Raw genomic sequence first — 12081 nt, 5'->3', positions numbered from 1 at the left:
GCTGTGGCAGAGGTGGAGTCAGGACAGAGGGCGTTGGGTGATTTCAGGAGCTATTCTCGCCAGGCTGTGGGAAAGCCTGATGAAAATGCTCTGCTTCTGTGCGGAGCTCATCTCCCTAGAGATGGGCACAGTCACTTCTGCCCTGAGGGGGAGCTGCTCTCTGGCTGAAAGGGGCTGTTCCTCCCAGGCCCAGGCACTGGTTCTGCAGATCCCCCAGCCCTTCCTCCCTTGTAGACCACCCTTCTTTGTCATCACACTCTGTCATCACAGGCCCTGTTCATTTATTTATTATTTTGGACAGAGTCTCGCTCTGTCACCCAGGCTGGAGTACAGTGGTGCGATCTCGGCTCACTGCAACTTCTGCCTCCTGGATTCAAGAGATTCTCCTGCCTCAGCCTCCTGAGTAGCTGGGATTACAGGCACACACCACCATGCCTGGCAATTTTTTTCTTTTTCTCTTTTTTTTTGTATTTTCAGTAGAGATGGGGGGGTTCACCATGTTGGCCAAGCTGGTCTCGAACTCCTGACCTCAAGTGATCTGCCCACCTCAGCCTCCCAAAGTGCTGGAATTACAGATGTGAGCCACCATGCCTGACCTATATGCCTTTTATTTTTTTTCTTTTTTTTAATTTCAAGCGTCTGTTCACCTGCATTTGCTAACTCGGTGAATGATCTCCTGCATTCTAGGTTTGTTTAGCAAAGCTCCCAGAACCTAGAGATCAGCAGGGCTTTCTTCTGAACAGAGCTGCAGCCTCTTTGCTGCCCCTGAGCTAGAGCAACCGGTCACGAGTGTTCTCTAGGTTTGTCCCTTGCTTTACCCTGTGGGATATTCCTTCTCTGGAGATGTTTTCTCTTTGATTGTAGCTAAAGCTGACAGATGTTTCTGCTAAGTGGATGGTGAACGCCTTTGGAAAGTTCGTATTTCTCCCAATAGAGAGGCAGGAAAAAGAAAGGAACATTGTGGTCTCCATGTTTTCAACCAAGGAAAGTGGAAAGCGGAAAGCCATCTCTTTTTCTATGCTGTCTGGGTGCCTGGTTCTGTCTTTTGAGCCCTGCCCATCTTTTGGGTCCTGGCCAGAGCACATCTCTGCTGGGCTGGCAGCAGATCCTCAGGATGTGGAAATGCATTGGCTGGACCTGTTTTTGTGTCAACGAACCAAGTGGGGCATTAAGCTAACCACACGGAGAGGCCCTTTTCTCCCCTTGAGTCATTCTCACATCCATTGCTGGGCCTTTGTCAGAGAGTCCTTTGTCACTTTTGAAAATGTTATTTCTTAGGAAATAAAAGAACAGTATGGCCATGGTTAGTTTTGCTGGTAAGTTCTATTACTTGACACACAGTTACTGTAATAGAAAAATACGAATCTGATCAGTGTGTTAGGAGGTCTGTTACTACCACAACCATCATCGTTGTCCCCAAACACCACGATCCTGTACTTCAAAAGCATGTTCTTCAAAAGCCATTGTTGTTGGGGAAACAGGACAAACTGTGCTTGTCTAATGCTGATTTCCTCTAAAAACGAAATAGAGGAGAATGAAATGAAGCCGTGCAGTTCCAACAGAGCTCTCTGCAAGTGTTGTTTCCATACTGGTGTGTTTTGTCACTGATTTTGGTCAGGGATGTTCAGATTTTCTGTTTGCATTTAATTTGCATTGCTTTTTGTTCAGCCCTATATAGGTCAACATTCTTCACACTCATTTAAGTTAAATGTGCCTCCTTAAAGGTGTCTCCGCATCTTCTGAGGACATGAAAAGATGCAGGTCAGGGATTTGACAATGGGGTTTTGAACCCCAAGGATCAGCATGGAGCAGCTTTCTGGATCAGTAATTCTACTGATAAACTTTTGGGAAATGTTGTTTTTATATTAAGTGGTGGTGTAATAATGGAGTTGAGTGCTTAATTTGCATGAATTTTAAAGATAATGTTCAATGCATTGAAAATATTTAATGCTTATAACAGGTGCCATAAGTGATCCCCTCAGACTCCTGAAGTGGGTAGAATTATGAGTCGAATTGTGTCCTCCCAGAATATGTTGAAGTACTAATCCTATCCCTCAGTACTTCGGAATGTGAACTTATTTGGGAATAGGGTGATTGCAGTTGAAATTAGTTAAGTTTAGAAGAGGTTACACCGAAGTAGGGTTGGCTCTAGTTCAATATGACTGGTGCCCTTATGAAAAGGGGAAATTTGGACACAGCCATGTGCACAGGGAGAACACTATGGGAAGATGGAGGCAGAGATCAGGGTGATGCTTCTGCCCGACAAGGAATGCAGAAGAGTGCCAGAAAACCACCAGTTAGGTAAGAGGCCTGGAACAGATCCTTCTCTCACAGCCCCGAATTTTAGACTTTTGGCCCCCAGAACTGTGAGACAATAAATTTCTCTTGTTTTAAGGTACTCAGTTTGTGGTACTTTGTGATGACAGTTCTGGCAAACTAATACACGTGGCCATTCTCTTCTCTTGCTGAGGGTGCTTTATTGACAGAGCTTGAGGAACACTGAACTAGGTCATGGAAAAAGCTTAATTTTGGAGTCCAGAGAGCCAGCTTTGGATTCTGGCCATGCCACCTACAAGTTGTGTGTCCTTGGGCATGAATCCAAATGTCCTATTATGAGCATAAGCAGGAGGGTGCATGTAGTAACGCCAAGAATGGAACCTGGCAACCTGGTGGGTTCTCAATGGATGCTATTCTCACCTTGCCTTTCCCTTCTGAGCATTTGTAATCTAAGAGATGAAAAGCTCAGAGCCTGGAAAAGTAAAATGCCTTGTCCTCAGTTACACTGTGAGTCGCTGCAAGGCTGGATATCAAGTCCAGGCCACCTGATGCCACACCTGCTCTGTGGTTACCCTTGATGTAGTCTTTGGTGATCCTCATGTCCCCATTATAAAAATTCCCCACATATTGTGTCCTATAAAGAATTATAAAGGAGAATCTCTAGGGCCCAGATGCAGTTTCTACCATTAAGTGAAAACCTGCTCCTGAAAGGTTCTTGCACTACCCCAAAAGCCTTTGTAACAAAATAAATGCCCCAATGTCATTCTCATTTTTTACATATTCTTGACATGTAATTGTTAGCATGAGTAGATTATTGGCTCATGAAAACTTATATTTTATTAAAAGGCATTTTGCAATGTTCCTTATAGGAAAAAAGGGTTTGCATCTTTTAAGAAGGAACCAATCAGAGTCAGAGGGTTGATGGAGGTTGTGAAAACTGCAGAGGCCTGTCCTGCAGGAACACAATCTGGTTGCATGGTAATGAGGCATAATAAACAAGGGATTCAAGCAAAGCCACTGGTGGTGACTAATTCCAGATGCTAGGTGGCATGCATGCATTACATCTTTTTAACAGAATAAAGCCACGGAGGAGAAATCAATTTGCAGATTCAGGAATGTTGCCGAAGTTATGTTCCAGTATCGATAAAGATCAAGGGCTGGAGTCCAGCCTGCATGGATCCTGCCTACCCTGAGGAAGTCACACACACTCTGGAAAGAGCTACAGATCTCCTTCTCCAAAACATACCCCAATACACCTCTCTACAAAATGTTTCAAATAATTACCAGGGGTTCAGCCCCTCTCCCAGGCTCCCTTCAACTCACTCTTAGGTCCCTGAATTCCAGGTTAAAAACCATCCGCATTTCCCTTATTGGCCTCCCTCAAAAACCAAAACCAAAACAAAACAAAACAAAAAGAAAAAAAATTAAGTCCTAGCTTAAAGGACATTTTATGAGTTCTCTTTTATTTTTTGTTTTTGTTTTGTTTTGTTTTGTTTTGAGACGGAGTATCGCTCTGTTGCCTAGGCTGGAGTGCAGTGGCGCGATCTTGGTTCACTGCAAGCTCGGCCTCCTGGGTTCATGCCATTCTCCTGCCTCAGCCTCCCAAGTAGCTGGGACTACAGGTGCCCACCACCATGCCTGGCTAATTTTTTTTTTTTTTTTTTTTTTTTGTATTTTTAGTAGAGACGGGGTTTCACCATGTTAGCAAGGATGGTCTTGATCTCCTGACCTCGTGATCCACCCGCCTCGGACTCCCAAAGTGCTGGGATTACAGACATGAGCCACCGTGCCCGGCCCATGACTTCTCTTTTATTTAATCACCAGAGGCAACTCAGAAAAAAAATCATGTGGCCTGGAGCAAAGAATAATCATCGATACAGTAGTATTAGTGGGAGAAACTAGAAACCACGGTTTATTGAATGAAAAGATCTATCAGAGTCTGGACGCCTGGCTGGGTTTTAGGCTCTTTCAAACGTGTGGTCATGTGAGCATGAGTGAACTTCTCTCAGCCTCAGTTTCTCTATGAATGCCTGCAGAAGTCACAGCACCCACCTCACGGCTGCCTTGTGAGCAATAAATAACACGTAGATCTCAAATCACCATGTGAACTGTCAATGAATAGAAAGCGGTATTATTCATATGAAAAATAAACTTAGTGACAAAAACACTTAAGCATTTATATTTTTTAGAACTTTGTTCTAAAATTTGAGAATTTTAATACATTGTAATAAAAAATATATTTCAGGAAAAAACAAGGGAATGCAAGATTTGATCCTATTCTATCCGTGTTTGAATTTTTATGTCTAGAGGGAAAGCCTAACCTAGAAATTGCAAACCAGTCCACAAGTGTGTTGTTTCATCTGCAGAGTGTTAAGCAAGCTTTGTTTTGTTTGTTTTTTAAATAAATTGCCAACATTTAAAACTGTAAGATTTTCCCATTAAACAAACCCTGAGCCAGGTGTGGTGCACACCTGTAGTCCCAGCCACTTGGGAGGCTGAGGTGGGAGGATCGTTTGAGCCCAAGAGTTCAAGGCTGCAGTGAGCCATGATTGCACCACTGCACTCCAGCCTGGGTGAGAGAGTGAGACCCTGTCTCAAAAACAAAAACAAAAAACCCCAAACCAAAACAAAAACCCAGGATTTTCAGTTTCTTTCAGAAAAATAAAAGCAGAATTCATAGCACAACTGGTTGGGGTTTTCTACGGCCCACTGTGCCCACTCCTGGGCTGTTTGCTACCCTGGGCCAGCCACAGCCAAGGTACCTCCTGGTGTCGCTTTCCCACCAGGAGGCCTAGAGTTTCAAGTAGCTCCTTCTTTCCTTCTTTCCTTCCTTCCTTCTTTCCTTCCTTCCTTCTTTCCTTCCTTCCTTCTTTCCTTCTTTTTCTCTCTCTCTCTTTCTTTCTCTCCTTCCTTCCTTCCTCCTCCTCCTTTTCTTTGTTTCTTTCTTTCTCTCTCTTTTTCTTCCTTCTTCCTTTCTTTCTTTCCCCTCCTCCCTCCCTTCTTCTCTTTCTTTTTTCTTTTCTTTCTTTCTTTCTCTCTCTCTCTCCTCTCTCTCTCCTGTCTCTCTCTCCTCTCTCTCTCCTCTCTCTCTCTCTCTCCTCTCTCTCTCTCTCTCCTCTCTCTTCTCTCTCTCTCTCCTCTCTCTCTTGCTCCTCTCTCTCCCCTGTCTCTCTCCTCTCTCTCCTCTGTCTCTCTCCTCTCTCTCCTCTGTCTCTCTCCTCTCTCTTCTCTCTCTCTCTCCTCTCTCTTCTCTCTCTCTCTCCTCTCTCTTCTCTCTCTCTCTCTCTCTCCTCTCTCTCTCTCTCTCTCTCCTCTCTCCTCTCTCTCTCTCTCCTCTCTCTTCTCTCTCTCTTTCTCTGTCTCTGTCACCCAGGCTGGAGTGCAGTGGTGTGATCTCAGCTTGCTGCAACCTCCACCTCCCAGGTTCAACTGATTCTTGTGCTTCAGCTGCCCAGGTAGCTGGGATTACAGGTGTGCACCACCACACCCGGCTAATTGTTGTATTTTTAGTAGAGATGAGGTTTTGCCATGTTGGCCAGGCTGGTCTCTAACTCTTGGCCTCAACTGATTTGACTGCCTTGGCCTCCCAAAGTGCTGGAATTACAGGCATGAGCTACTGTTCCTGGCCTCAAGTAGCATCTTTCTAAAAAAAAATTAAACTTGTAAGGAGACAGCCAGTGCTTGAGACCAAACATGGGATGTGTGGTTGCTTGCCCCTCAGCTTTGTTTTACCCTCGGGTAAGGCTCCTTGGCCCAGATGTGGGTGAACACTGCCTGGGTGGAGGGAGCCTCTTTCTTGTAAAATGAGCACAGGATCTTTGAGAGGATTAAGTCAAATGACAAATGTTAACACCTTGCAAGAGTCAACATTCAGGAAATGGTGGTTCTGAGCAGGGGCATCCCAGACCGCTCAGGACAACACAAGATTCTGACAAGTAATCTGCACCTCCAACTCCAAGGAGCAATGGTCACAGTTGGCACCACATCTGTTTGCCAGGATCAGCTTGAGGAAGAGGGTACCCCGTGAGACCACAGTTTCTGAGGAAAAGGACGGAGAAGGGGAGTGGGCTTTGTGTTTTCGAATTGTCATTTTATTTTCTCACTGTTGGATATGGGGAGTAGCGTGATTAGGCCAAGGGACTGGAACCCAAAGTGGAAACAGACCTTAAGTGCTAACACGGATGCCTTTTGCCTTTGGTTACTCACTCCTGTGTAACGATGAGTGTTAGAATGTCCAGGGAAATGTGCTGAGCAGAACTGTCTGTTTTAACAAGGCCACATGTAGCAGAGTCGTGTACCTGAATTTGCTCCAAAGAAGACATTACCAGTGATAGCCTGGTGCATTGGCCCCAAGGGCTCACTTCCAGAACAAATACACAACCAGCTTCCTACAGAGATCCCATGGCCAGGGGCCTGTAAACCTAAGGAGGCCTGGGCTTCTTTGGTGTGGGAGGGAAGCAGCTGCCAGGCACTGCTATGGGCCTGACTGGCATTATCGTCAAGGAAATCAGCAGTCCCCAGAAGCCATGCCCAGAGGTGATTTCACTGCTTTCTTCTCCCTGCCAAGGATTCTACCCAAGTCTGTTTTATAGGAAGTTGCCTTTCTTTTGAGCAGAAGAGAACCTCCCCTGTGTTGAGCAAAATGTGAGTAAATGATTACTGGCAGCTATAAAAGGATCTCATAAAGCATTTCTGTGATCCCCGCAAAAGGACCTGATTTTTATACATTTGCCTTTTTAGTTCATTTTGCAAGTACAAGGCTGTTAAAGTCCCTTAATGATGCCGGGGTAAGGCTCACTTTAGGAAATGGGATAGTCAAGGATTTGGGATTTCCCCACACTGTTTCCTTCTCCATCTCATGAGCTGACAAAAGCAACTCTCTGAGTCCCATACCGAGGAACTTGCACTGAGAAAAATAATCCATATTTATTTGCTATTATAAACTAGGGTGGTCTGCAGAAAGAAAACCAGGACTTTTTCCAGGGTGGGCCCTGCCCTGGAGTGGGGCAAATGATGTGGCAGTGAGCCCCATATTGGGGATGTTGAGAGGAAAAGGGTGCATTTTTGATGGGAAACATGAGGTCCTCTCAGTTCGAACTGTAACCAAGGCAGAGATTCTGAGCCGGGGTGGGAGAGTCCACAGGCTGCCCAGAGTCAGGGAAGTCTGGGCTGGGGCACATCTTGGCGGTCACTTACGGTCAGGATCCCCAGGGATATCCCCTGCCTCCCCCACCCAAGGGAAGCTTTTTCTCTGTTGAAATCCCGAATTTCCTACAGTGGCTCCAGTCTCCAGAGATTCCCTGGACAGATGCTCTCTCCAGATGAACCTTGTCCTCTGACTTATAACAATCACAACTGTTCCCCACATCTGCTTCCAGGAGATCTCGCTGGCTGGGGTCACTCAATCAGTATAGAGATGAGAAGCTGTCCCCCAATAAATCTTGAGCTTGGATGGCTTCCTACTGCCCTTTGGGCCTGTATCCCTCCACCCCCAAGTCTACCTCCTTGATCTCTGGGCAATTGAGTCTGGACAATAGTTACTCTCTCACCTCCAGATCTCGAGTACTGCACCACTTAGCAAATGCATCAGGTCTAAAAATCCTGCCACTTAACATAGGCTTATTCTCTGTCTAAAATGTGCAGATGTTTAATTGTCTCATCTGTGAAATGATGACAAAAATAGCTTATCTGGTTGGACCAGACAAAACTGAACCTGAGCATTTCTCAAGATCTCTTCCATCTCTAGAATCCATGATTCTGAGATATTTTCAAATATATGCACTAAAAATGAGTTTTTCTAAAACCAAATTGTGATTCATGTGAATTACTAATGACTGAACCAAGTACAGCAGCTTATTTAGTTCTGGCCTCAGGAGAAATCTTTTTTTTTTTGAAACAGGGTCTTGCTCTGTCACCCAGACTGGAGTGCAGTGGCACAATCACGGCTCACTGCACCCTCGACCTCCTGGGCTCAGGCAATGCTCCCATCTCAGGCGATTCTCCCACCTTAGCCTCCGGAATAGCTGGGACAACAGGCATGCGCCACCACACCAGGCTAATTGTTTCATTTTTTGTGGAGAAGGGGTCTCACTATATTGCCAGTGGTCCCAAATCCCTGGTCTCAAGCAGTCCTCTCACCTCAGCCTCCCAAAGTGTTGGGATTATAGGCATGAGCTACCACTCTCTGCAGGAGAAACTTTGTAGTTCACTTTTAGGTGAGAAGTCTCTTCTCCACTAAATACTGCATAAAAATGGCAAGATTCTCTGCTGAATATTAATGTGACCGTAGCAAACAAAGGAAGAGACAATAAAAGTCTGAAATGTAAATATGTGGCCCACTATTCCAAAATAGTAAATGTAACAAAAGGAAGAAAGTCAGCCTCCTCCACCCTAGTGCACCAGGCGGCCTAGGGCAAGCCACAGAGGTCAGCCCCTTAGTTCCTCTCCCACCATCCCACCAGGCAGTGTCTCTGCCTTTGCTCACATTCTTCCCTGAGTCTTCAGAGCTCCCCGTCCTGCTTCACCTGTGTGAGGTTTCCTCATCCCTGAAGCCCCCACAGCTCACATCTACTTTTTTCTGAATACTTTGCGCAGCCCGCCTGCCCTCTGGGCCGGCTGGAAGTCATCTCTGCTTCTCAGTTTCCCAGCTCCTTGTATGCTGTGACAGCACTCGCCACCCGCTCCTGATATTGCATTGCATGGTTGGTACACACTTGTCTGTCTCTGTCACTGGACTTAAGTTTCTGGAAGGCAGAGACGCTGTCTGTCATCCTTCCCATGGCCCTTACACAGGTTAGACATCCAACACATTTTTATGAAATTTAAATAAATTGAAGAAGGATGACGATTTTCCTATCCAGATGTGTATCTCTACCACAGATTATTGGAACAGACTGTAGTGCAAAAGTGGCAGTGACTTAGTCAATGTAGTCAGTGATTCCGAACCTTGGCACCATTGACATTTGGGCTGGATAATTCTTGGTTGTGGGGGGCTGTCCTGTGCTCTGCTGGATGTTGAGCAGCATCCTTGGCCTCTCCCCAGTGGATGCCAGTAGCACTCCTCCTCCTCCTCTTCCTCCCAAGTTATGATATCAAAAACACTGGCAGTATCCCCAGTCATTGACAATGTCTCCTGAACTACCCCTGGTTGAGAACCACTGATGCAGGTGATTCCCAAAGGAGGCTGAGAGGAAGTACCAGACATGATGCTCAGTGATGTCCTACACAGTGTCCTGACTCCTAGAGTCACCGTCGTTTTAATACAATAGTGCACAGCAGCCACTTACACCTCTGGCCAAATATTTCTCCCTGACAGGCTATCACAGTGCACGCTAGTCAAACACTGGAATTTTCTATTTTTTTTTTTCTTTTTTGAGATGGAGTCTCACTCTGTCGCCCAGGCTGGAGTGCATGGCAAGATCTTGGCTCACTACAACCTCTGCCTCCTGGGTTCAAGCAATTCTCCTGCCTCAGCCTCTTGAGTAGCTAGGACTACAGGCATGTACCATCATGCCCGGTTAATTTTTGTGTTTTTAGTAGAGATGAGGTTTCATCATGTTGGCCAGGCTGGTCTCGAACTCCTGTCCTCAAGAGATCCACCCATCTCGGCCTCCCAAAGTGCTGGGACTACAGGAGTGAGCTACCACGCCCAGCCCAAATGCTGGAATTTTTTTAAAGGAGGTGGGGAAGGAAGGAACTGAATAAGACCTCATCCCCTTTGAAACATAAATACCTTTGTTTAGGAGGTTGTGGTCTTGGAGCACAACAGCTACTAACAGGTGCCTGGGGTCATACCGGGAAACCACAAGGGCAAAAAGTAACAACAACAGCTGATTTGAGAGACATATTTTTCCTTAGAAGGTACAGAGGGCCATCACTGCTTGAAATACTCACACATACAAATTCAAGGAAAGGGCACACCTATTTGGCACAAGCCCTGTGGCTGTGGTTAGAGATGATTTGAATATTTTTAGTGTGCAGGAAGGGGAACTTCATGTATCCTTACCTTGGCTTCGTTAGGCTGGGGCTATCTGTCAGCTACAGAGCAGCCCACAGGCAGGCGGAGCTGTGATGAAGCACATTTGTTCAAACACAGCAAATGGTGTTTGAAAAAACCACCACCCTTGCTTTTTTATGAAGCTATGACACTCTGTCATGTCAGGGAGCTGAGCCCAAGTGATGCCCAAGTGGCCATGATAGACTCACACTACAGGGCCTGGGAGAGCAGTGGGATTGTTTTTTTTTCCTCGTTGAGGCAGTAAAAGATTGATTTTTGAGGCAGTGACTGAGGCATTATGCATTAATGACTATGCAGGGATTTTCATTCACATATCACACACTGACAGTGGAAACCGAAGCTGCTGTGTAAGGTGCTGGCTCAATGCCCTTCCATGACTCCTTCCTCATCACGTCATTTGTCTGCCTAGATGCCGGGACCTTCCGAATCATGGGGTCGATTGAGTAAAGGGCCCATGGTTTGGTGCAGAGCATCTTGAGCCAGCACACGAGAATAACTGATGCAGCTGCTGAGATGAGAAGGTCTGCTGCAATGCTAATAACTCCACCTGGCTGCTCTCACATTTGACTTCTTGTATTCAGATTTGGAGAGACAGCTGGGAGCCTCTGATGAGAAAATAAAAAATTTACAACAACAAGCAAGCTGTCCTCTGACACCAGGAGAGGAACTCGTTTCAGCCCTGGCAAGAATTGCAGCTGGACTTTGTGAGGCACTGTTTCATCAGATGCCAAACGTCATAGCAAGGGCAAGAATGACAAGAATTACAGTTTCTGCCCTGATGCACAGGTACTGATGGAAGAGATATTTCTGTGTTGATTTTGCACTTCTCAGGGCGAATCTGCAAAATAGATATCAAAGGAGATGTGGGCGCTGGGCAAGAGCCATACCAATCAACCATACAGAGCAGTCTGGAGGACTCTCTCCCCATCTCCAACCCTCAGTTTTTCCCACCTGTTAAACACAGGCCACAATGTCTGTGGCAGCCACCTTGCAGTGCAGTTAAAAGAACCGGTTTAAACAGTGTTTCTTAGCTTAGAGTCAATGGCTGAACAGGTTGCAGAGGGGCTGTAAAATCCTGAAATTTGCATGAAGCAATGGACATATGCATCTTTCTGAGGAGGGGTTTGTAGCTTTCACTATATTCTTAAGAATATAGTCACTCTTAAGAGGTTAAGGGCCACTGTTCTAGGTAATGTGTGAAAGTGATGTATGTGTCCTGTAATTGAGCTATTATCAGCAAGCTTTTTGAGGAGAAAGGGACACAGAGGAGCACCTATTATGTGTTAGGGACTGTGCAGGACACACAGAGAATAGAAAAAAAATCACCCTGGCCTTCTGGAGCATATGATAGACTTTAGATATGAGCCCAAAACAGATTAAAAGTTAAAAGGAAAAGCTAAGTATAGGCAACACAGGTGAAAGCTCAGAAGAATGTAAGTGCCCCATAGTAGGAGAGAAATGGACTTCCAGCTGCAGTGGGTTTAGAGATGGACACAGAGCGAGGGTGGGATCGAGTACAGGGAAAGGCAGGCAAGAGCATCTGTGGAAGAGGGATGGCTGGTGCAGCAGAGCTTGCATACTGAGTTGACACGCTCCATGCCAGAGACCCTTAGATTGGGACTAAGTGTCACTGAAGAGGAGGCTGCATTCAACAGATGGTTCTCAGGGTGACAGTTCATCCCAGGTGCCCTCAGACCCACATGACCTGCTCTTGGTCCTTCAGCCTCCGCTCTGCAGATGGGGCTGAGGGGCCCACCCAGACAAGCCCTGTGGCAGAGAACAGAGCC

The sequence above is a fragment of the Pongo abelii genome, chromosome 2 (genome assembly GCF_028885655.2).
Source record: "Pongo abelii isolate AG06213 chromosome 2, NHGRI_mPonAbe1-v2.0_pri, whole genome shotgun sequence".
NCBI classification, from domain to species: domain Eukaryota; kingdom Metazoa; phylum Chordata; class Mammalia; order Primates; family Hominidae; genus Pongo; species Pongo abelii.
Note: the sequence above shows the minus strand (reverse complement) of the source record.